The sequence below is a fragment of the Trachurus trachurus genome (genome assembly GCF_905171665.1).
Source record: "Trachurus trachurus genome assembly, chromosome: 18".
Classification (NCBI taxonomy): domain Eukaryota; kingdom Metazoa; phylum Chordata; class Actinopteri; order Carangiformes; family Carangidae; genus Trachurus; species Trachurus trachurus.
The window spans coordinates 8,268,798-8,293,753 of NC_139909.1; the positions used below are offsets into that span (position 1 = coordinate 8,268,798).

The 24,956-nt window shown below is 41.1% G+C and overlaps 1 long non-coding RNA gene across 1 annotated transcript in view; it reads right to left on the reverse strand.

The window, feature by feature from the left end:
• The window catches only part of LOC311002144, a 475,958-nt gene extending 459,091 nt beyond the window's left edge, over positions 1 to 16,867 (reverse strand). Inside the window, exon 1 of the long non-coding RNA XR_014596220.1 lies at positions 16,518 to 16,867. This is a non-coding gene — a long non-coding RNA (uncharacterized lncRNA). The remainder of the gene's footprint in view (positions 1 to 16,517) is intronic.
• Between the last annotated feature and the right edge of the window lie 8,089 nt (positions 16,868 to 24,956).

The following is a 24,956-nucleotide window of genomic DNA, read 5'->3' on the forward strand; positions in this document are numbered from 1 at the left end:
ATCAGTAAAATAAAACTTGCACCTGATTAAACACGAGGAAAACGCTCAATTTTCGTAAATAACAAATATCAGCAAAATCACAAAGGCTTTATGTATCTTTAAGGACCTTCACTTTGCTCAAGGACTGAGCCTACCGTACTCTAGATCGGGCGCAACGGAAATTAAACAGCGGTTCATTTTACCAAGATAAATGTAGTACTACGTGTCCTCTTTCTCTACAAACCACAACTTTGAGGTGAAATGATCTAAAACTGAATCACCAACCGGTTTTGTTGAGGACGACTCGAGGCTGCAGGAGAACATCCAGCAGGTTCCTCTGCCGCTCGATCTCCTGTCTGAAGCCCGAAGCCTCCGCCTCGTATCCGGCTACGACTCTGTCCACGGCCGCTAAGATTTCCTGGGAGGCGGCGGCGAGTCTCTCGCTAACAAATCCTCTCAGAAACTCCACCTCAGACATTTTACTCAAAGTCTTTGTTGTTCCTGGCAGCCAGGAGACCTGAGCTGTTTGTTTCCCGCTGCTCGACTCTCTTCCCGTTTGGGCACGTCGGCAACCGAAGGAACGCCCACAAAAACGTCACTACCGGTTCTTCTTCTTCTTCTTCTTTTTGTTTAACGGCGGTTGGCAACCAGCTTACCGGCGCATTACCGCCACCCTCTGAGCTGGAGTGTGAGCAGGAGAGTGTCAGGAAACAAAACATATTAATAAAGAAAAAAAAAAAAAAAAAAAGGAAAGGACACTCAAATCCTATGTTCCAAACCTGTCTCTTTTAAAAATGACAAGACCTTTCCATATACATTTGATGCCTCACTGAGGATACTCTCTAAGGAGAAGTGTATCTTTTCTTGTCTCACAGACTCTTCCATTTTCTTCCTCTCTTCTTCATATGCTGGACACCAAATTAATACATGTTCCACGGACTCTACCTCCCCACAAAGCTCACAATTTCCTGTTGGATGCTTCCCTATCATGTGTAGTGTTTTGTTTAATCCTGTGTGCCCTATCCTCAATCGGGTTAAAACTGCCTCTTCCCTCCTACTTCTACTGGCTCTCCTCCCACCACCAACCTGTTTTTGGATGTTATGCAGGTGCCTGCCTGTATCCACAAAATCCCACACCTCCTGCCATGTTGTGCTGTGCACATATGTTTTTTAATTATACTTTTTGCTTCAGCTTTACTCAATGGCACATCTAATTCCACCACATGGGACTTGAGCGCCTGCTTTGCCAATATATCAGCATCCTCGTTCCCCTCCACTCCCACATGTGCTGGGACCCATACAAAGCTGGCCTGTATTTCCTCTTCATCCAGCTCATACATAATACTATAAATGTTACTTAGAATGTCCTGTCTACATGATCTTCCTGATTTAATGCTGGTCAGAGCTGCTACGCTGTCAGATGCGACCACAGTACTCTGATGCCCGTTTTCTTTGACCCACTGCAGACTCATCAAAACAGCTATTAGCTCTGTGGTGTACACTGCCAGCTCATCTGTAGCTCTCTTTTTGATCCCCACCCTCTTCTCTGGAATATGAAACGCCACTCCTGTACGCCCGGTCTTAGGATCTTTGGATCCATCAGTGAACACCATTGTTCTGTTCGAAAATTTACTGTCCAAATACCTCTGTATCACTACCGGTTATAGAGCTGTGTGTTTTATAAAGGAAGAAAAATCAACTGTCCATCGAGTGGCTTTACATCAAGTCAGATCATTCGCTTTATTTTTGGCATCTTGACATTTTAAACAAGCAGGTTAGGCCACCTTTCATTCATAATTGATTTTCATTACAACTATACACAACTCATTACTTACTGCACTGTAACATTAACATTAAAGAAGATGGACTCACCATGCATAAATTGCGTCAGAGCCACTGCCACACACTGCTGTGTTTTCAATTTGACTTAAGCAAAACTCAAAATCTTTCCAAGAATATTAGTCTTATTTCTTGTCACAATGTCTCATTTCTAGTCAAAACTAATATCTTTCCACTTAAAATAAGACTCATCACCTAAAGATTAACTTGTTTTTAGATAATTTTTACTTGTTTCAAACAAATTTTCACTTGAAATCTGCAGAAAAATCTGCCAGTGAAAACAAGTTTTTTGTGCTTTTTTGTGCTGTGTTTTTTGTGCTGAAAAACTTGCTCCACTATCAGATTTCTCTACATATTTCAAGTGAAAATATGCTTGAAAGAAGGAAAAAGTATCTAAAAACAAGCTCCTTTTTAATGTGATGAGTCTTGTTTTAAGTATAATGAGATTTGTCTTGACTACAAATGACATTTTTACTTAAAATAAGACAAATATTCTTGGTAAGATTTTGAGTTTTTGCAGTGCAGCTCGTTTAATCCCAAAACTCCAGAGAAAATGGTATTCCAATTTAATATGAATGGACCTTCAATTTCTTTATAATGTCAGAAACCCAAAAGGAGTCACCAAGACTTAACACTGTCCATTCACAACAAGAACAAGAGGAAACGTTGCAGGTACTTTCCAGGTGCATGAATAGAGTGAGTGAGCTGCAGGTCTAGAGCGCCCCCTGCTGACCATTTATCAGAACTAACACTATCTGTCATGTTTTACAGTAAGATGGCCTCTCACACCACTTTGTTGTCTGACGAAGAGCATATTCAGCTCCTTTTTCTCATGATACCATAATTGACTCAGCACCTTCCCTGATGAGATGTGCGTGTCTTTCATCTGGTTGTTGAAGTTTCACTATGGATAGAAACAATCAGAGAGGCAGAGACAGAGTATGACGTGTGTTTTTTTTGGGGCGTTTTTGCCTTTATTTGATAGCACACAGTATAGATAGACAGGAAAGGGGGAGGCAGAGAGGGGGGGAATGACATGCAGGAGAGGTCTGCCCGACACGGAATTCGAACCGGGGACGCCTGCGTTGAGGACTGTGTTGTGTTTTTTTCTGTTCAGTGGTGTTTTTCATTTTGAATGACTCGGGGTCTGATCTGACAACAGTGTTTGGTTTTGCAGGAAGAGTCAGAGGTTTTGTGAATGTAGTTTGAAAACTGGGTTTTGTGTTTACAATTTAGAGAAAGGGATGGAAGGAAAACAATCACACAAGTAAATGTTTATAATATACTTAAATTTATAATAACACAAATAGATAAACCTTTTCATTTAAAAACACACATATTTTTTTCTGAATTGTGCAGAGAGAGAGAGAGAGAGAGACATTAGAATTAGAAAAACTTTATTGTCCCGCCAAGGCAGGAAATTCATCTTTCATAAAAAGAACACAGTCGCTTGCCAGCAAGACTTATATAAGACAAAACAAGTCAACAATGACTACAGTACATAGTTAAACCAAGTGTCAAGTAAACACCACAATGTAACATTTAAAGTGCAGACACTGAATTTACACAGCATCGTAACAACTTCCTCTTAAACTTAATAGACAGTTGACCAAAGTCAAACCCTTCCTTTCCCATACTGATTTAGAAAAGGTCATCCACGCCTTCATTTTTTCCAGGCTAGATTATTGTAATGCTCTGTATTCTGGTATTAGTAAACGCAACATTCAGAGACTACAGTCTATAACCACCTCATTTTAAACTTAAACAAGACAAAAGAACTTGTAATTGATTTTAGAAGGAAAAAGACACCAATTACTCCGGTAATTATCAAGGATGTGGCTATTGAGGTTGTCCCCCACTACAAGTATCTTGGCGTCCGTGTGGATAACAGGCTGGACTGGAAAGAGAACACCTGTGCTATTTTCACAAAGGCCCAGTCCAGGCTGTTTTTCCTCAGGAAGCTAAGATCATTTGATGTTAGCAGGCCACTCTTGAATGTGTTTTTTCATAGTATTTTAGCTAGTGTGCTTTTTTATGCTGTTGTCTGCTGGGGGTGGGGGTTGAAGTCTGAGGACAGAAACAGGATTAACAAAGTGATTAAAAAGGCAGGTTCTATCATTGGTTTGCCTCCTGACTCCTTAGAGGTGGTCATGGAGAAGAGGGTGGGGAGGAAACTCTGGTGCATTCTGCACAATAAGGACCACCCACTCTATGTTTTCTTCCATGAACTGAAGAGTTCTTTTAGCAACAGACTGGTGATGCCGAGATGTTCCTCAGAAAGATTCAGGAGGTCTTTTGTACCTGGTGCAGTGAAGTTTTTTAATGAACATTGTTGTTAATTATTGTCGTTTCTGTTGTGTGCTATGCTGAGTAATGCATTGCATTGCACTTATTGTACTGCCTGAGTTGTCAATGCTTGTCATGTTGTAGTATTGTGTGTTGAATGTTGTACGTACAGAGTGACAATCAATTTCCCTTCAGAGGGATTAATAAAGTAAACCAACCAACCAACAGTCTATCCAAAATGCAGCTGCCAGGTTTTTAACAGGTACCAAAAGAAGCGACCACATCACACCAATCCTTGCTGTTCTTCACTGGTTACCTGTGAGTTTTAGAATTGATTTTAAGATTTTACTGCTTGTTTTTAAAGCCTTAAACGGTCTGGCTCCTGCCTATATTGTAGACATGCTGACCCCCTATGAGCCAGACCGGAGCCTGAGGTCCTCTGGTAGGGCCCTCTTACATGTTCCCAAAACTCACTTGATCACCAGAGGGGACCGGGCTTTCGCTGCCCGGGCCCCTCGGCTCTGGAATGCCCTGCCTGGGGATCTCAGGCAGGCAGGCTCAGTGTCCTCTTTTAAATCACTTCTTAAAACTCACTTTTATCGTTTGGCCTTCTTAAACTGATTCTCTTTTACTATTGTTGTGACTCTTTTAGTTTTTATTTTGTATTCCTGTATTTTAATGTTGTTTTATTGTTATGTATTTTAATCTGCACCAATCGTTTTATTGTTAAGCACCTTGTAACTTTGTTTTGAAAGGTGCTCTACAAATAAAATTATTATTATTATTATTAAACCTTCACACTGACTTTGTCTTGTATTTCATTAATTTGGAGACAAATTAGTCGCCTGCTCCTGATTGGTCACTGAGTCGTAGCCAATCGATCAGCACTGAAAGGTTTATCTGTTCTTATCTTCTATAGGTTATCTTGAGAGCACATGTATAGGTTAGGTCGTCATGTTGAGGCAGATTTTAAATTCACTCACCCCCAGGGACCGCAGCTCCTAGGAACCTGACCTGAAGAAAGCCTCTATACATTCATCTCTGCCTTACGGCATTTTATAACCATTGTACAACAAACATCACCAACTTAAGCAACGCTAACAATGTCCCAATGACTGCCACTGCTACAAGTGCTCTGCCCTTAATGCCGCCGACACCTCCTGTTGTGGGAGCAGAGATCAGGGATCAGCTGTCAGGTCTGTGATCAGTGAACATCCAAACAGAATCTGTGGTTCAATCATCACATCAACAACCGGGAAGTAGCTGCACCAAGACTCACCTGAGACATCCAGGTAGACAGTCTTGATGGGCTCAGTGCAAGAGCCGTTGATACAACACTTGTAAAATCCTGTGTCGTTTGGATTCACGCTGTTGATCATCAGAGATAGGGTGTTGTTGCTCAGGTGACGCTCCACATGCTCCCTGACCGACGGATCTTCAAGGTCGTCTTTGTTCCACTGCACAGCATCAGATGAGACGTTTGTGGGAACATCACAGGTCAGAGGGACGTCGTCTCCAAGTCGAGCTGTGATGATCTGGGCCCGTATTCCTAAAGATTCTAAGAATCCTCTCAGAGAGCTCCTAACTTAACCTAAAAATTCCTAGCAAGGAGTCTTAGCTTAGGAGTGATTCCAGAACACTCTCAGAGAACTCTGAGCAAGGAGTGGACAGAAACTCCTATCTTAGTGAGGAGGTGTGGTTGACCCCCGTTGCTAGGTATGAGTCATCATTTCAAACGCTGTGATTGGTTGATCCTAAAAGTTAGATAAAGAGCACCCGCCCCATGTGTTGAGGCTATAGTCCTCACTGCAGGTGGCCCCGGTTCGAATCCCTTGTGGAGCAGTCCTATCCTGCATGTCTCTCTGCCTCCCATTTCCTGTCTCTCTCTCAACTGTTCAGTCAATTAAAGGCCAAAATGCCCCAAAAATATACTTTAAAAAAAGCTAGATAAAAAAAATATACTTTTGGTGATAATGGGCAAAGGATGGACCCTCAAATCGATAAATTTAACCATAAAATCCAATCTTATGAAGACTGTGTAATTGTAAAAATTATTTCACATAAAAGAAAATATCTGTTAAATGAATAGTAAGCTATACTTTAAAATTATCCTACAAAATGTGTGAAAACTTGCACAGTATTCACATAGTGAAACTTAGATTTATTTGCTTATATTAATTACCATGCTGGTAATTTTTGCACTTTCAACTTTCCAACTCAATTTAGTATTAACAAGGGTAAAATGGCTCAGCTTTAATCAGTGTCTGTGAACAAGGAAATCCAACTGGACAGAGGAACAGGAACAATCTGTAGTGTTTCATTAATTCACTGTCATCCAGTGTTTGGAGAATATCTCTCCTGCCTCTTCTGTCCACCATTTGTCCTTTGCTTAGGGAACTCCTAAGCCACTTAAAAGTCCTCTTCCCTACTCTTAACAGATCCCACCTTAGGAGCTCTCTTAAGAGCTAGGATTCTTTAGGAATAGCTTTTATCTTTACTAGGATCTACTCTTAACTTTTAGGAGAAATTCTAAGAAAACATCATGATTCTAAGAATTTTCTTAGAATTTGGCCACTAGGAGCAACTCTTTGCACTAAGAATCTTTAGGAATACGGCCCCTGATCTGATGGAGAGATAGAGAGATGTTAAAGTACAGAAGTCAATCAAAAACAACTTGTTTATATATTTCATGCTTATCTTAATTGAAGATTTCACCAAGACTCACCTGAAATCAGGTAGAAGGTCTTGTAGGGCCAGGTCCCATAGAAGGTGTCTGGGTTAGAGCCCATTGTCCCATTGGAAATGTGACACTCGTACACTCCTGCGTCGTTAATCGTCACATTATTGATGATCACAGAGACGTTGTTGTTCTCCACCCGAAGCTCTACACGACCATGAAAAGACGGAAGCTCGAAGTCCATCACGCCAGAAGAGAACAAAACCGTCCTCCACACTAGGGATGGGTATTGATAAGAATTTAGCGATTCCGATTCCATTATCGATATTGCTTATCGATTTGATTCCTTATCGATTCTCTTATCGATTCTCATTGGGTGAGGGAATAAAAGAGAAATGGGTTTGTTTGCATTAATGCAGTGGTTCCCAACCTTTTTTGGCTCATGACCCCTTTTGACATCACAAATTTCTGGTGACCCTCATTCAAGATGAGCAAGCTCAGATATTTGTATATGCTGCATTTTATTTGATCTTGATTTATATTCAAGAAAGTGGAATGTATAAAGAATATAGTTGTTTAAGATTGTGAAAAATAATTAGTTTATATATATTTTTTTTTTAATCAATTACTAGACATTTAAGGCGATCCCATTTGAATTCCAGGCGACCCCACATGGGGGTCCCAACCCCAAGGTTGAAAACACTGCATTACTGGCTCTAACATTAAAAAAGTTGACAGGACCGACCTGCCTGGACAGGTTAACACTATAGACCACTGTGGCTGTGGGGCAGCTGTGCTCAGGAGGAATTTAACTATGTTTCCATTACATGGTTTTTATGCATCTGTATCTTCTCTCTAGTTATTGTTTTCATAACGTTCGTTTTTATGCGGAGCGAGCGAGCGAAAGAGAGAGAGCGCGTGAGAGAAAAGACACAGGGCGCAGCTACCGTTTCCCGTGGCTACGAGCAAAACCTGAAAGGAAGAGGTTAGAATAAAGAGAGAAAAACAGAAAGAATAGACATGTAGCCTGTTCAGGAGACGTTGTCCTGTCCTCACGACGTGAGGGAGGGAGGACCGGAGGGTGGCTCTGGCTCACAGGTTTAGTGATGAGGAAACGTCACTGTCAGCTGCATCTGTCAGCAGCTCCGCTCCACGCAGACACGCCACTAACTTTATTTTGTGAGAACAAACGGTGACATGTGGATATAAACACTAAGCACCCTCATTTATAATGAAGATTGATTTTAACGTAACGTCACGTAATTAATCAATTAATGCGCGAGTTTCTGAACCAAACGGAATCGATAAGGGAATCGTTAAAGCAGACACGCACACGATTCCAAGAATTGATCCAAGTTGGAACCGGTTCCGAAGAGGAACCGGTTTTCGATACCCATCCCTACTCCACACCAGTCTTGTTTACCGCCACAGCTCTGATTGGTCCGTTGGTGAAAACACCACAGGTCAGAGTGACACTGTCTCCAGGACGTGCTGGGATAACCTCATCTGATGGAGAGAGAGAGAGTCTGAATTGACCTGTGGGACTTTTAATTATCATCGCACGTAACAGGTTTTGCTGTGTGACATTTTATTAAAGCCAATCTAATATAACATTTTCTAAGAGTTGGTAACGTGATCAAAATCTACTTTGCGTTTTAGACAATAAGACAATTAATAAGGTCATACTTGAATTTGGTGACAAGGAAAGACAAGTATGACAAAGGAATTCACTTATGTCTCCTGAAAACACTCTTCATTGTTTAACTTTGCTGAATTGCGTCCAATATTGATGAAAACTGGCAGGTGACTGTCCATTAGTTGTGTGAATAACTGGCCAGAGGCATTTTGAGAGGGCCCCCGTGATAACCTCTTGAAATGTCCGTGTTAGGATGTGCCCCGCTCCTGTACAAAATCTAACCATTTCACACTTAATAAATGATCAAGAACAACTTACCAGAAAGTGAAGACACAGAACTGATCAGACTGAAGACCAACATGGAGCCGGTTAGAAGAAACATTCTCCACACAAACATAAATAACATTAATAACATTCATAGCATTAACGTTATTCTCTCAGTAATCAGACTCAGACTGAGCTCTGTTCACTTTACCTTTGGTAAAAAAGTTTCCATCGTAGGCAGGCGCCGCCAAACTCAACCAAAAATTGAAGTTCTTAAAGGATAATTGCCGTTTTTTACAATCTGGACCTTATTTCTAGCATATAATACGAGCATATAACACTGCCCCACCCCCTGAGGCTTTGTCGGTGACGGTCGGGAATCGGTCCGCGGCTCCAGCGCTTCACTCAGACTGTATTTCTTTTTCTTTGTGGTAGTGTTGCAACGATACCAATACTAGTATCCTGAAAAAATATTTTTGTGAGTTTTGGAAGCAATTTTAAGCAAATTTCCTGCTTAACACGACCTGCCCACAATAAATGTCAAATATCTACACAACCACAAGGACCACATACATAAACTTGATATCAAATAAAAGATTACACTCAGGGGATGGCTGTAGGAGTGTCAAAATGAAAATGTATTTAACTGTGTAAGCAAATAGGGCTAGAACTTCAAAGAAAAATCAATCTCCACCTAAAGAGAGCCATTTTATAAAGTGAATTTCAACTTGGAAACAAAAGATAGCAGCCTCAAACCTGTATCAATCAGTACCCAAATGTAGGGGAATAAGGCATGCCAAGTTTAAAGCTTATAGTGTGAGACAGTGCAACACTGCACACATTTTTGTGCTTAGATGTCCAGGCGGAAATGTAGAATATTTGACATTTCACTACCAATTGCTTCAAAATTCAACAGCTGTCTCTCTTCCTCTAGCATTAGTAACTACTAATGATTTGTAGTAATAACTGTGTAATATTTGTATGGCTAAGAGATATAATATAGAGGCAACTTAGGGATGATTTTGACAAAAACATTGTTTAATAATCACATAATCACAAAATTACGGGGCAACCACCATTCCGACATCCCACCAGTCCGACATAGGCCTCTATTTTGTCTAAATGGCAACATAAATTTTCTATCAAATGTCCCATCATTCCGACACTTCTTGCCTTCTATGGTCGGAATGATGGTATTTTTTTCTTTTTTCAAAGGTCCTGCCTTTCTGACAGTTCCTTTAATAGCCTTTTTTTTCCCCAAAAAACATTTTGCACATGTCGGAATAGTGGTATGTCAGAATGGTGGTATGTCTAAATGGTGGGATGTCGGAGTGGTGGGATGTTGAAATGGTGGGATGTCGGAATGACAGCATGTAACCCTTCAGCAGAGCAGAGCAACAAGCCTGCCAGCAGAAACCAAACACGGCACCAGGTTTGAATGTGTAGTAAAATGTTGGATTCACAATCTTTGGTTTTATTGTGGAAGTTGTGACTATCTGTTCAACATGAACTCCGCTGTATGAGCACCGCCGCTGCAGCCTGAGCAAGGTCGCTCTGCAAACAGCACACCGCGGCTCCGCTGAGCTCCAGACCCGAGTCTTCCTGCTTCTCTCCCCAACACACAGCACCCTGTGCTGAGCCGCCCGGCTGACCAGTTTCAATATCAGTTTTGGCCCCCTGACTAGATACTGCACAGCCGGGTATCGGAATCGGTATCGGGGGCCAAAAAATGGTATCGGTGCAACACTACTTTGCGGTCCAGACTGCTGTGCTGAGAGAGAGAGAGAGAGAGAGCAGCATCAGAGACAGCTAGTGCGGCTAGCAGCTCTCCTACTCTGCTGCACGTAGCTTCACCTGAGCTCCGTCATTGGCTGGAGAGAAAACACAGACTCTCTCGCTCTCCACCCAGAAACATCCACGTGCACAACAAAACAAAGCAAAAGACCAAAATACAGGCAGGGGGAGGGGGCGCTGCAGACACAGCCCCCACCACACAGGACTAGAAGCCCACAGGTGATGATGAAGACGAAGATTTCATTTGTTTAAGTCTAACGTTTATTTTTGGACACAAAACTCCAAACCCAACCATTAAGTATTGGTTTACAAACAAAAAACAAAAGATGTTTCCACCAAATACAACTACCGGTATACCAGAAAGAGATTTTTTTTTTTTTTTTTTTTTACAGAATTTGCTACACTTTGATAAAAAAACAATGAAAATTTGTGTTGTGTTGGAATGAGCTGTTACAGTTCCGCTCAACCAACAAATCTGCAGACTCACTTACTGAAGTTATTTATTTGTAGCATTAATTTCATGAACAATCCATTTCTTACATATCAAAATCATAAACTTTAACAAAATATTTTACACGTGAAATTCATTTCCACTGTGTTGTGATGAGCTGTTACAGTTCAATAACTGCAGCCTCACACACACCGCTGCTGCCTTCAGTAACAGTCCTGAGTTTACATACACTCATACGTCTCTTCTTGCCTGAAACATCAGGGAATTGACGGCCACAAAAACTTCAACTGTACGTTTACTCTCCTTCATGGATTCTTGTGAACACGTAAAGATCTTCCTGTTGACAAAATGTCTCATCACAAAACTGCAACTAAATGATTTAAGGTGTTTTAACACTACTTACTGCCTTACATGTACTCCACACACACTACAAGAAAATGGTCTAACTTCTGTATGGACTTTCATGTGCTGCTCAAGACAACAACTGAAGTTTCCCTCCTTTATGGGATTTCATGTGTGTCGCCAAATTCTCCAGCTCCATAAATGTTTTCCCACAAACACTGCAAGCAAATGGCTTCACTTTTGAATGGACTCTTGTGTGAACCAAAAGTTTTGTCTACTTGATAAATCCTTTCCCACAAATAGCTCAACTAAATGGTTTCTCCTGTGTGTGGTGTCTCAAGTGCACATTAAAAGGTGCTTTATGTCTAAAATGTTTCCCACAGGTAGGACATTAAAATGATTTCTCTCCTGTATGGACTTTCATGTGGCGTTTAAGATGACCTCCTTTACTAAATGTTTTACCACAGGTAGTACAGTCAAATGGTTTCTCTCCTGTATGGACTCTCATGTGTTCTTTAAGAGTACGACTTTGACTAAATGTTTTACCACAGGTAGTACAGTCAAATGGTTTCTCTCCTGTATGGACTCTCTTGTGTTCTTTAAGAGTACCACTTTGACTAAATGTTTTACCACATGTAGTACAGTCAAATGGTTTCTCTCTTGTATGGATCCTCATGTGGCGTTTAAGATTTTCTCCTTTACTAAATGTTTTACCACAGGTAGCACAGTCAAATGGTTTCTCTCCTGTATGGACTCTCATGTGTTCTTTAAGAGTACGACTTTGACTAAATGTTTTACCACAGGTAGTACAGTCAAATGGTTTCTCTCCTGTATGGACTCTCTTGTGTTCTTTAAGATTACCACTTCGACTAAATGTTTTACCACAGGTAGTACAGTCAAATGGTTTCTCTCCTGTATGGACTTTCATGTGTCCTTTAAGATGACCTCCTTGACTAAACATTTTACCGCAGATAGCACAGTCAAATGGTTTCTCTCCTGTATGGACTCTCTTGTGTTCTTTAAGATTACCACTTTGACTAAATGTTTTACCACAGGTAGTGCAGTCAAATGGTTTCTCTCCTGTATGGACTTTCATGTGTCCTTTAAGATGACCTCTTTGACTAAATGTTTTACCACATGTAGTACAGTCAAATGGTTTATCTCCTGTATGGCTCCTCATGTGGCGTTTAAGACTACCTCCTTGACTAAATGTTTTACCGCAGATAGCACAGTCAAATGGTTTCTCTCTTGTATGGCTCCTCATGTGGTGTTTAAGACTACCTCCTTGACTAAATGTTTTACCGCAGATAGTACAGTCAAATGGTTTCTCTCCTGTATGGATCCTCAGGTGTTCCTTCAACACCGAGGGTGCATTAAAAGTTTTCCCACACTCTGAGCAGCGATGAGACTTCTTACCAGTGTCACATTCTTCATCACTTACATGAACAGCTTCACTGTTCAAACCTGACCCAGGTGCTCTGGTTTTTCTCCAGTCATCACTGTATTCAGTCTCACAGGACGACTCTGAGACCTCATCATCTGGATCTGGTTGAAGATCTTCATGTTGATCTGAGTTCCTGGCTGGTTCAGATCCTCCACAGTCGTCTCCATCGGCCTCTATCTGTTCAGCTGAGCTGCTGGATGGAGGCTCGGCCTCAGTTTGTCTTTGATGAGGTTGTAGGGACTGAGGTTTCTCCTCCTCATCCTCACTCTTCACATGAACAGAAGTGAGGGGAAACTCAAGAGTGGTCGATAGTTCCTCCTTTTCTTCTTTAAGATGTAGACTCTCTGGCTTCTCCTGATCCAGACTAGAGGTCAACTCAGGAGGATCCTCTGCTTCAGTCATCAACAGGTGCTGATCACCTGCAGAAACAATGAAACACATCATGAACAACAGTGTTTTCAAACTGTCACTCATATAACTGGTGTCTCTATGAACCCCAATGATCTTCTCAGTGGACACCAAGGGGGCAGTTGTCAGTCTGAGAAGTGAATCTCACTTCCGCGTTCAAAAAACAGCAATCCCCTCGGCTTCCTCTGGGGGCTGGCTCCAGAAGGGAGCAACTCCAATTGAGCCCCATGTTAAAATCGCCGACTTTACAGCTTAAAAAAACATATTTGGGTGGTTGACGAATAACACAATTCTGACTGTCCGGGTGTCACATACTGATAAAAAATTATATTTTTTAAGAATATGTAAATGTTGTTCCTCTGACAAGATATAGTACAATAATACCAAAGTTGTTAGTGGTGTATTAAGATTTCTACTCAGAATTTTGATCCAAACATCAAAAATGTCATACGGTGTGACTGTCCGGCATATGTGTGACCTTAATAATAAGAACATATTTCCAAATAAATTATAAATATTTGATAGTTGTACAATGCATATAAAATAATGAGGTGTTTTTAAAGCCCACAGAAAGATTTGATGTCTGTGCATAATGTCCAAACAAGTTTTGACCAAATACATTTTGTCCGCAAAATGGGCGTCATACGGTGTGACACTATTTTGTATATTTTGAATGGGCAATAATTTGGACATCTTAATGATAAAGAGGACCACACTCAACCAGGAAGTTACAGTAACATCTCTGGAGTGGTATGCCAGGTCAAGAGGTGAGTTCTGCCTTTTAGATTTTTATTTAAAAAGCAATATATCTGACATCATCAATAGTGGTCAATATTTTGTGTCTTATGGTGTGACATTATTTGCATGAAAAATAATTATTTTTCACAAATATTACTTATTAATGCTTAAAAAGTATTGCTGCCATGTGGTGAATAACATGATAACTATAGGCTAGCTGTTTTTAGTTGGCTAATATATTAACTTAACTGAGCAGAATGTCATGTGGTGTGACACTTTGTCATAACGGTGTGACGGTTTTTCTAAGTCACACCATATGACATATCTGTCACACCATATGACATTCACTTTATTTTGCATTAATATTAATATAAATAAATATACAAAACACACAAATTTAAGAAGTTTGATGTTAGATTTTTTTATCTATACAAATAATATTTCACATTCCAATTTTATATTTCATGTAACCATATTTTACCATTTGCCATGCTGTGCATATTAACAGATCCTATTGAAAAATAAATTTAAGGAGACTGGTGAAATTACATATGGAAAGGATAGTCTCTGTCAGGAGTCGAAGTGGCAATCAGGGCTTCAGTCGTATACCAACATGGGACATATTGTCTAACGACTTGACCACTGAGCACCCCCGACTGGGAAATAATGTTAAATGTTTGATGTTTTTTTCAAAACTGTGTTGATAATTTTTTGTCCTAATGTAGAAATGTTAACATTTCATCATAAAATATTCACATTAACTCATAAGTAGATTTTAAATGCTAATTCATGCTGAGTACACAATGTAATGTAATGTGTCTATATTGGACCATGGTTTTGTGGATAATGTTATTGTTCTAAGACTTCAGTTCAGCAATTGGAATTCCCGTGTAACCTGTGCCCAAAATCAGTTTTTTATTACAAGATATGTCCTCAATTGTTTTTGTTTGAATGTCAAATACATAAAATACACTTTTTGCATTTTTGGTGCAGTTTGTCATGTGGTGTGACACTCATGTCATTTGGTGTGACGCTCACAATTGTGACAAGAAAACAGCTTTGTTAGTGATAAATTGTGAAAATATCCATAGACCACAAGGAAAATAGAACTACCAAGAGTCTCAAGCATTGTGTTAGAGTTATAACAAGGTTTAACAGAATTATTCTAAAATATCTTGAAAGATTGAGGAGCGATGTCATCCTTTGTATGATAATTTTGAAAAATAATCCAAAATATAATATATTTTCACAAGGAAATGTTAAATATCAAATCAGTCATGATTAAAATGTATGATGCAGTCAGTTAGAAAAGAAAAAAGTACCCCATTTTCATTTTATATAACATAGCTTTCATGTCACACCGTATGACAATTTAAGGCACTGATACAGCAAATTGTGAATGCTAATTTTGATGCAAAATCTTCAAGAACACATATATATGTGTAAAGTTAAGAGTCACGACAACACAAAAAAGTAATTTTCAGGGATAATATTTGAAGTTTTAAAGGTCCCATATTATGCTGTTTTACAACTATTTCACATGGTTCTAAGTTGTCCAACCATACAGTATTCCTAGTGTATTGTCCCCAAATCAATCTGCAGCTCTACATCTCAGTAATCTAAAAGTGGCTCTCCAGAGCTCTCCTGCGAACGAGCCATTTCTGTGTCTGCACCTTGAAATGCAAATAAGATGTGTAAACCACGTCCACTCCACACCTGTCACGGGGAGAGGGTGTGGTTTTCACTACAGGTACATGTGCCAGTGTTGACATTGGGACAGGGGTCGGGCATTGATTTCCGAAAAAAAAATAAAAAATAAAATTCTGAAACTGGCATCTTGTCTGAAATTTTTTTTTTTTTTTTACTGTGGCAGAAGGAGAAACATGGAGAGACTCCTACTACCATCAGAAAGTTCTGTGTGAAACTTCTTGAGTCTGACAAATAATAACACGGTGACCAGATCTTCAGGTCTGTCAGGGATTGTCAAGTTAACACTATCGCTAGCTTGCACCAATTATTTTTGAACAGCTGGATTTTCAGTCCGGTTAGCTCCTTTACTACCTCCGGGTATCTCATCATTAGCTAGCGCCAGTTAGCAACAGTGTTAACTTGTAAAAATGACAATCCTGGAAATATAAGAAGCCTGGTCACCGTTAATTAGATAATAGAGACAAAGCTTGTGTGCAATGCTCAGTAATAGCTGTCTTGTCAGTTAACGGTTGTTATGCTAAGGTTAGTGCAGGTTAGCACAGTCTAAAGCAGGCAGCTCGGCCCTGATGCGGCGTGTCATAAGTTATTACTGAATTATGCCGTTACATTATTAGCAGTGTTTTTTACTTTCTGGTAACGAAATGGGTGCTGCAGGCTCTATACAGTTTGCCGTCCGTGTCCAGTTTTCCCGTCAGAGTGCTGCAATCCAAGTGTTGCACTGGTTTGTTTCTTTAGGAAATCTGTATACTTTAATATCTGACAGTAAGTTTGTGCCTGGTCAGAGGGAACAGCCTACTACCGAGCAACAAGGTCCTAAAACTAATTTGGTATTATATGTAAAATGGCATTTATTTTAGTTAATATTTAGATTTGATTATTCTGAATCAAATTATTTGATTTCATTATGATTAGATTTCTGTTAGTATTCTGTTTATTTATTTTTTTTAACTCATTGAGTGCCAACCACGTAATTTCTCGTTTTTCGTTCCCATGCGTTGAGTGCCGAAAACGTAATTTTACGTTTTTTGCTTTTTTTTAAATTATGAAAATAGACACTTTAATACACATTATATGTAAATTTGGGGACTCTACGACGAGGAGAACTGAAATAGATGACGATCAAAGTCACATGACAGCTCATGATCTGGAAGTTTTTATCATAACTCGGCTTCTGCAAACGAGTTCTGCATGCAGATGCAGCGCAGCTGCTCTGCTCTCACCCGCGCTGCTGCTCCAGCTGCTCGAGCTGCTGGGAGCTGAACCAGGAAGCTCTCAGCCGACAGTCCGCCCGGTCTTCAGCTGGAGCAACACCGTGTCCTCCCCAAAGTCCTCCCGCGGTAAAATCTGATGGTCTCTGGGCCAAAGCAGACCGGCATCACCGACCCGTACCACAGAAGGACCGCGACCACCGGCGGGACCGGTCTTCCCGAGCCGCGGTGGCCGACTGACCCTCACGCTCCGCGGCGAGAAGCTGTGACACGGCACGGTGCGTCTGTGTTATTGTTGTTTAGTGGCGCCCCCCCCGCCCCCGCTGGAGGTTTTGTGAATAGAACAACCATTGTTGTATATATTTATCTTATACGAGCCCTTTGATCCAGAAATGCGAGTGTGAGAAGAGCGACAGACACAAACAGCGCAGCTTTCATAAAAGACGCTGTATCTCCTTTTCTAGAAAAAAAGGAGGGATTTTGGTGAAACCCAGCCATGTTTAGCTTGACTTTTCTCAGGAACGGAGGCACGTAGAAACAAACGGTTTGTGGCCACTTGAAGCATTAAGTTAAACCTTTCAATTGAGCCACAGTATGTGTTGGTGGCAATAATATAGAATACACTGTGGCTCTACATAAAAAGTCAAAAATGGTCTAAATTGCCGGTACACTTGACTAAAACTTTGGAAAGGAGCGCGGCACTCAATGAGTTAATATAGGATTGTGTATTATTTGTGTTTTTGTTTCATTTTGGCATGTTAGGGGCACCAGGCTTACAGTAAGGGACCAGCATGCACTTGGGTGGGCAAATGGGTTTTTACCGGAGCGTGAGAGGCACAGAGGAATTTTCTTTATTCTTTATTCGCTCGCTTTTCTGGTCAAATAAACCAGGTTTTTGTTGAAAATTAACATTTGTTTGGATATCATATTTTCCGCGTACACCACAACCCATGGTGCAGCAGTGGCCCTTATGACTACTACAATATCATTGTTACTCTTTTGTAGAACTTGTCGTTAAGCCATAGCCTACTACAGTTAACGTTAGTTAGCAGTGACTAAGTTTGTGGTAAAAGGCTTGCACCAATTTGACACAGATAGATAGGCTACCCCTGAATTTGTAGATGAATGTGTTCAAATGCCAAGTCAGAGAATGTCAAAGTTGCATGTTTTCCTCTAACCAGACGTTTCACTGAGTCATTCATTCCCATTATAGGCTACTATACTATACAGAGGCAGTTTAAAGGGACAACGAGGAGTTTTGGAAAAGCGAAGCGTTTTCACACTACATTTGTGAGCCTCCGCGCGCACCGTACATTTCTTTGACCGGGCGCAAGACGGACTCATGTTTTCATTCATCAATAATTAAAGTCAGAGGTTCAAAGAGGTTCACATACCACCGTAGTTCCGACCATAAACGGCGATGCGGCTGCGTTATTCTCATGATTCGCAACGAAGGAAACGCTGGTCGGCTCGACCAGCACTTCCGCCACCACTAATAATAACAAAATAACGATAGAGACAGAACGATATATTTATCGAAAATGGGCCCATTAACAAGTGTGGGTAGCGGAGATTCATCCACATTAACGTGAGACTTTTTTATAACCGAATAGAAACTCCTCGTTGTCCCTTTAACAGGGAGAATTTGCAAAGACAATGATGAACTAACATATGAAGTAATTATCAGACGATTCGTCTGAGAAACAATCAGTGAAATAAAACTTGCACCTGATTAAACACGAGGAAAACGCTCAATTTTCGTAAATAACAAATATCAGCAAAATCACATAGGCTTTATGTATCTTTTAGGACCTTCACTTTGCTCAAGGACTGAGCCTACCGTATTTACTCTAGATCGGGCGCAACGGAAATCAAACAACGGCTCACTTTACCAAGATAATAGTACAGCATGTCCTCTTTCTCTACAAAGCACAACTTTGAGGTGAAATGATTTAAAACTGAATCACCAACCGGTTTTGTTGAGGACGACTCGAGGCTGCAGGAGAACATCCAGCAGGTTCCTCTGCCGCTCGATCTCCTGTCTGAAGCCCGAAGCCTCCGCCTCGTATCCGGCTACGACTCTGTCCACGGCCGCTAAGATTTCCTGGGAGGCGGCGGCGAGTCTCTCGGTAACAAATCCTCTCAGAAACTCCACCTCAGACATTTTACTCAAGTCTTTGTTGTTCCTGGCAGCCAGGAGACCCGAGCTGTTTGTTTCCCGCTGCTAGACTCTCTTCCCGTTTGGTCACGTCACGCCGGCAAACGAGGAACGCCCACTAAAACGTCACTACCGGTTATAGAGCTGTGTGTTTTATAAAGGGAGAAAAATCAACTGTCCATCGAGTGGCTTTACATCAAGTCAGATCAGTCGCTTTATTTTTGGCATCTTGACATTTTAAACAAGCAGGTTAGGCCACCTTTCATTCATAATTGATTTTCATTACAACTATACACAACTCATTTTTTACTGCACTGTAACATTAACAAAGGAGATGGACTCACCATGCATAAATTGCGTCAGAGCCACTGCCACACACTGCTGTGTTTTGAATTTGACTGAAACAAAACTCAAAATCTTTCCAAGAATATTTGTCTTATTTCTTGTCACAATGTCTCATTTCTAGTCTAAACTAATCTCTTTCCATTTAAATAAGACTCATCACCTAAAGATTAACTTGTTTTTAGATAATTTTTACTTGTTTCAAACAAATTTTCACTTGAAATCTGCAAAAATTATCTGCCAGTGAAAACAAGTTTTTTGTGCTTGTAATAAGAAAGAAAAACTTGCTCCACTATCAGATTTCTCTACATATTTCAAGTGAAAATATGCTTGAAAGAAGGAAAAAGTATCTAAAAACAAGCTCCTTTTTAAGGATAATAAGGATAATTTACTTTTTTGGCTTCATTTGTTAATTATTGGATACTTGCTTCTTTCAGTTACTGAATTGAATTAAAGGGTAGGCATTTATAAGCTGGATGGCTTCAGCCTACACTTTTTCTATCTATTTTTGAACTAGTCGAACTAAGGATTGTATTATACAAGGTTGAGTGATTGTGATTGATGCTCGACTGTAAACAATTTGTGCACAAGATCGAATAAACAAACTACTACTACTGGTACTACAGCTGGTTCTCAGGTGGAGCTACATAGAAACCACTGATATGTGGATTTATAATACAGTACAGAGAGGTGTTTCTGTTACTGAGCCTACTTCCACTGGGATACATGGAGTGGACAAAATAATAGAAACACCTGGAGCCACAGCTCAGATGTTTGAGGTGGTTTTTAGTCGCTCTCTTCACCAGAGACTGAAGAAGGGAGGACCCAGACCTCCCCTTCATTCTGACTCGTGTATGTTGACTGACACAGAAGTTTCATTTACATCGACAGCAGGAGGTTGGTTTGACTTCTGCTCTGCCTGTCCCTTACTTTTTTTTATAAAACCAATAAACAAAACCAGCAGCAAAAGCAGCAGCAATAAGACTTTCAATTCCTGCAGTTCTATGGTGTTTCCTTCACCAGGTCCTCCTGTCTCCTTCTCAACTCCTGTGGAGCAGAAGCAGATGATCAGAGATCAGGGATCAGCTGTCAGGTCTGTGATCAGTGAACATCAGAGCAGAGTCTGTGGTTCAATCATCACATCAACAACCAGGAAGTAGCTGCACCAAGACTCACCTGAGACATCCAGGAAGACAGTCTTGATGGGCTCAGTGCAAGTGTTACACGTCTCTGATTGAAGAGCACTGTGTGATTTCTTTTATGATTTTATTCTGTAACACAAGCACAGACGGAACATCAGATGATTAACAACAACAACACTAACGGTTACAAACGCTACATTCTTACGCACTCTACGTCAACCACCGATATCCGTTCATTCCACCCACGCGCACACACACACTAGCACAGGCAGACATGAGAGGAAGAGGCCATCTTCATAATGCCACACAAGAGCTGTTGATACAACACTTGTAAAATCCTTTGTCGTTTGGATTAACGCTGTTGATCATCAGAGAGAGGGTGTTGTTGCTCAGGTGACGCTCCACATGCTCCCTGACCGACGGATCTTCAAGGTCATCTTTGTTCCACTGCACAGCATCAGATGAGACGTTTGTAGGAACATCGCAGGTCAGAGGGACGTCGAGGGACGACAAGCAGTAGGCCTAATCGAAGGAAAGAAAAGTATAGGAATTCACTACACTACTACTACACTATTCACTACTTCCATTAGTTGTATGAATAACTGGCCAGAGGCATTTTGAGAGGGACCCCATGTAACCTCTTGAAATGTCCGTGTTAGGACGTCCCCCGCTCCTGTACAAAATCTAACCATTTCACACTTAATAAATGATCAAGAACAACTTACCAGAAAGTGAAGACACAGAACTGATCAGACTGAAGACCAACATGGAGCCGGTTAGAAGAAACATTCTCCACACAAACATAAATAACATTAATAACATTCATAGCATTAACGTTATTCTCTCAGTAATCAGACTCAGACTGAGCTCTGTTCACTTTACCTTTGGTAAAAAAGTTTCCATCGTAGGCAGGCGCCGCCACACTCAACCAAAAATGAAAGTTCTTAAAGGATAATTGCTGTTTTTTACAATCTGGACCTTATTTCTAGCATATAATACGAGCATATAACACCACCCCACCCCCTGAGGCTTTGTCGGTGACGGTCGGAAATCGGTCCGTGGCTCCAGCGCTTCACTCAGACTGTATTTCTTTTTCTTTGCGGTGCTGACTGCTGTGCTGAGAGAGAGAGAGAGAGAGCAGCATCAGAGACAGCTGCAGTAGTGCGGCTAGCAGCTCTCCTACTATGCTGCACGTAGCTTCACCTGAGCTCCGTCATTGGCTGGAGAGAAAACACAGACTCTCTCTCGCTCTCCACCCAGAAACATCCACGTGCATAACAAAACAAAGCAAAAGACCAAAATACAGGCAGGGGGAGGGGGCGCTGCAGACACAGCCCCCACCACACAGGACTAGAAGCCCATAGGTGATGATGAAGACAAAGATTTCATTTGTTTAAGTCTAACGTTTATTTTTGGACACAAAACTCCAAACCCAACCATTAAGTATTGCTTTACAAACAAAAAACAATAGATGTTTCCACCAAATACAACTATACCAGAAAGAGATTTTTTTTTTTTTTTTTACAGAATCTGCTACACTTTGATAAAAAAAACAATGAAAATGTGTGTTGTGTTGGAATGAGCTGTTACAGTTCAGCTCAACCAACACATCTGCAGACTCACTTACTGAAGTTATTTATTTGTAGCATTAATTTCATGAACAATCCATTTCTTACATATCAAAATCATAAACTTTAACAAAATATTTTACACATGAAATTAATTTTTACTGTGTTGTGATGAGCTGTCACAGTTCAATAACTGCAGCCTCACACACACTGCTGCTGCCTTCAGTAACAGTCCTGAGTTTACATACACTCACACGTCTCTTGGTGCCAGAAACATCAGAGAATTGACGGCCACAAAAACTTCAACTGTACGTTTACTCTCCTTCATGGATTCTTGTGAACACGTAAAGATCTTCCTGTTGACAAAATGTCTCATCACAAAACTGCAACTAAATGATTGAAGGTGTCTTAACACTACCTACTGCCTTACATGTACTCCACACACACTACAAGGTTTAACTTTTGTATGGACTTTCATGTGCTGCTCAAGACAACAACTGAAGTTTCCCTCCTCCTCTGGGATTTCATGTGTGTCGCCAAATTCTCCAGCTCCATAAATGTTTTCCCACAAACACTGCTACAAATGGCTTCACTTTTGAATGGACTTTTGTGTGAACCAAAAGTTTTGTCTTCCGGGTAAATCCTTTCCCACAAATAGCTCAACTAAATGGTTTCTCTGTGCGGCTGCCTGTTACCGCAGGGGTTGTGCAATGTTGTTGTTATTGTGTATTTTTGTGGATGATGTGTGTGTGTGTGTGTGGCCTTGTGTTGTCGTCTGCTGCTGGTAACATTGTCATTTCCTGCAAAGGATTAATAAAGTATCTTTAACTTGACTTCTCCTGTGTGTGGAGTCTCAAGTGCACCTTAAAAGTCCTTGAATGTCTAAAATGTTTCCCACAGGTAGGACAATCAAATGGTTTCTCTCCTGTATGGATCCTCATGTGGAGTTTAAGATTACTTATTTGACTAAATGTTTTACCACAGGTAGCACAGTCAAATGGTTTCTCTCCTGTATGAAGTCTCATATGTCTATGAAGAGAACCTCTTTCACTAAATTGTTTACCACAGGTAGCACAGTCAAATGGTTTCTCTCCTGTATGGAGTCTCATATGTCTATGAAGATGACCTCTTTGACTAAATTGTTTACCACAGGTAGCACAGTCAAATGGTTTCTCTCCTGTATGGATCCTCATGTGGAGTTTAAGATGACTTCTTTGACTAAATGTTTTACCACAGGTAGCACAGTCAAATGGTTTCTCTTCTGTATGGAGTCTCATATGTCTATGAAGAGAACCTCTTTCACTAAATTGTTTACCACAGGTAGCACAGTCAAATGGTTTCTCTCCTGTATGGATCCTCATGTGGAGTTTAAGATGACTTCTTTGACAAAATTGTTTACCACAGGTAGCACAGTCAAATGGTTTCTCTCCCGTATGGATCCTCACGTGCATCTTCAACCTCGAGGGTGCATTAAAAGTTTTCCCACACTCTGAGCAGCGGTGAGACGTCTTACAGTGAGACTTCTTACCAGTGTCACATTCTTCATCACTTACATGAACAGCTTCACTGTTCAAACCTGACTCAGGTGCTCTGGTTTCTCTCCAGTCATCACTGTATTCAGTCTCACAGGACGACTCTGAGACCTCATCATCTGGATCTGGTTGAAGATCTTCATGTTGATCTGAGTTCCTGGCTGGTTCAGATCCTCCACAGTCGTCTCCATCGGTCTCTTTCTGTTCAGCTGAGCTGCTGGATGGAGGCTCAGCCTCAGTTTGTCTTTGATGAGGTTGTAGGGACTGAGGTTTCTCCTCCTCCTCCTCACTCTTCACATGAACAGAAGTGAGGGGAAACTCAAAAGTGGTCGATCGTTCCTCCTTTTCTTCTTTAAGATGTAGACTCTCTGGGTTCTCCTGATCCAGACTAGAGGTCAACTCAGGAGGATCCTCTGCTTCAATCTTCAACAGGTGCTGATCACCTGCAGAAACAATCAAACACATCATGAACAACAGTGTCTTCAAACTGTCACTCATATAACTGGTGTCTCTATGAACCCCAATGATCTTCTCAGTGGACACCAAGGGGGCAGTTGTCGGTCTGAGAAGTGAAGCTCACTTCCGCGTTCAAAAAACTGCAATCCCCTCGGCTTCCTCTCGGGGCTGGCTCCAGAAGGGAGCAACTCCAATTGAGCCCCATGTTAAAATCGCCGACTTTACAGCTTAAAAAAACATATACAGCCTGGTACATTTCATTTTTTTGGTCTCAACCGATAGTTTCTAACCCCGCACACACTCTGAGGGGGGTGAATTTCTTTAAACTCTACCGTTTTACTGTTATTAGTAGGGGTGTAACGGTACATGTATTTGTATTGAATCGATTCGGTATGGGGTGTTCGGTTCGGCACAGCGCTGAGAACGGGGGAGTTTCGGTACAGAAGTTGTGTGTGTTTACAGTCCGCCTGCAGCTACACGTGCAGCCCGTTTACGTCGTGCTATCGCTAATGCTACCGCTAATGCTACCGCTAATGCAACCGCTAGCGAAAAAACAGAGGCTTGAAGACCCTTCCTGCTTGTAGGAGGAGTGGAGGTGGGGGCTGTGGCTCCTATCTCCTCTCTGTCTGTCTGCCTGTCCTTCCGTCCGTCCGTCCCTCCTTCTGTCTGTCTGTCTCTGTCTCTGTGTCGTGCACGGGCTCCAGCACCTGTGGATCTGCTGCAGATGTACTGAGAGCAGGCGCATGTCGCTGCTGTGTTGACACTACGCACTGTGCCATCGTGATGATCCGCGTTATTCATTCATTTATTTATTTATTTGCGGCCGAACGGTTGCATCGTCAGGCAGCCGTTGTGGCATTTGCCCACATTGCCCTGTCGGTCCGTCACTGGCTTGAACTGTTAGTGCTGCTGCACTTTACATGTAAAAAAAAAAAAAAAAAAAAGTTGTGTGAGAAGTTTTTTTTAAATCATATTTTGTATG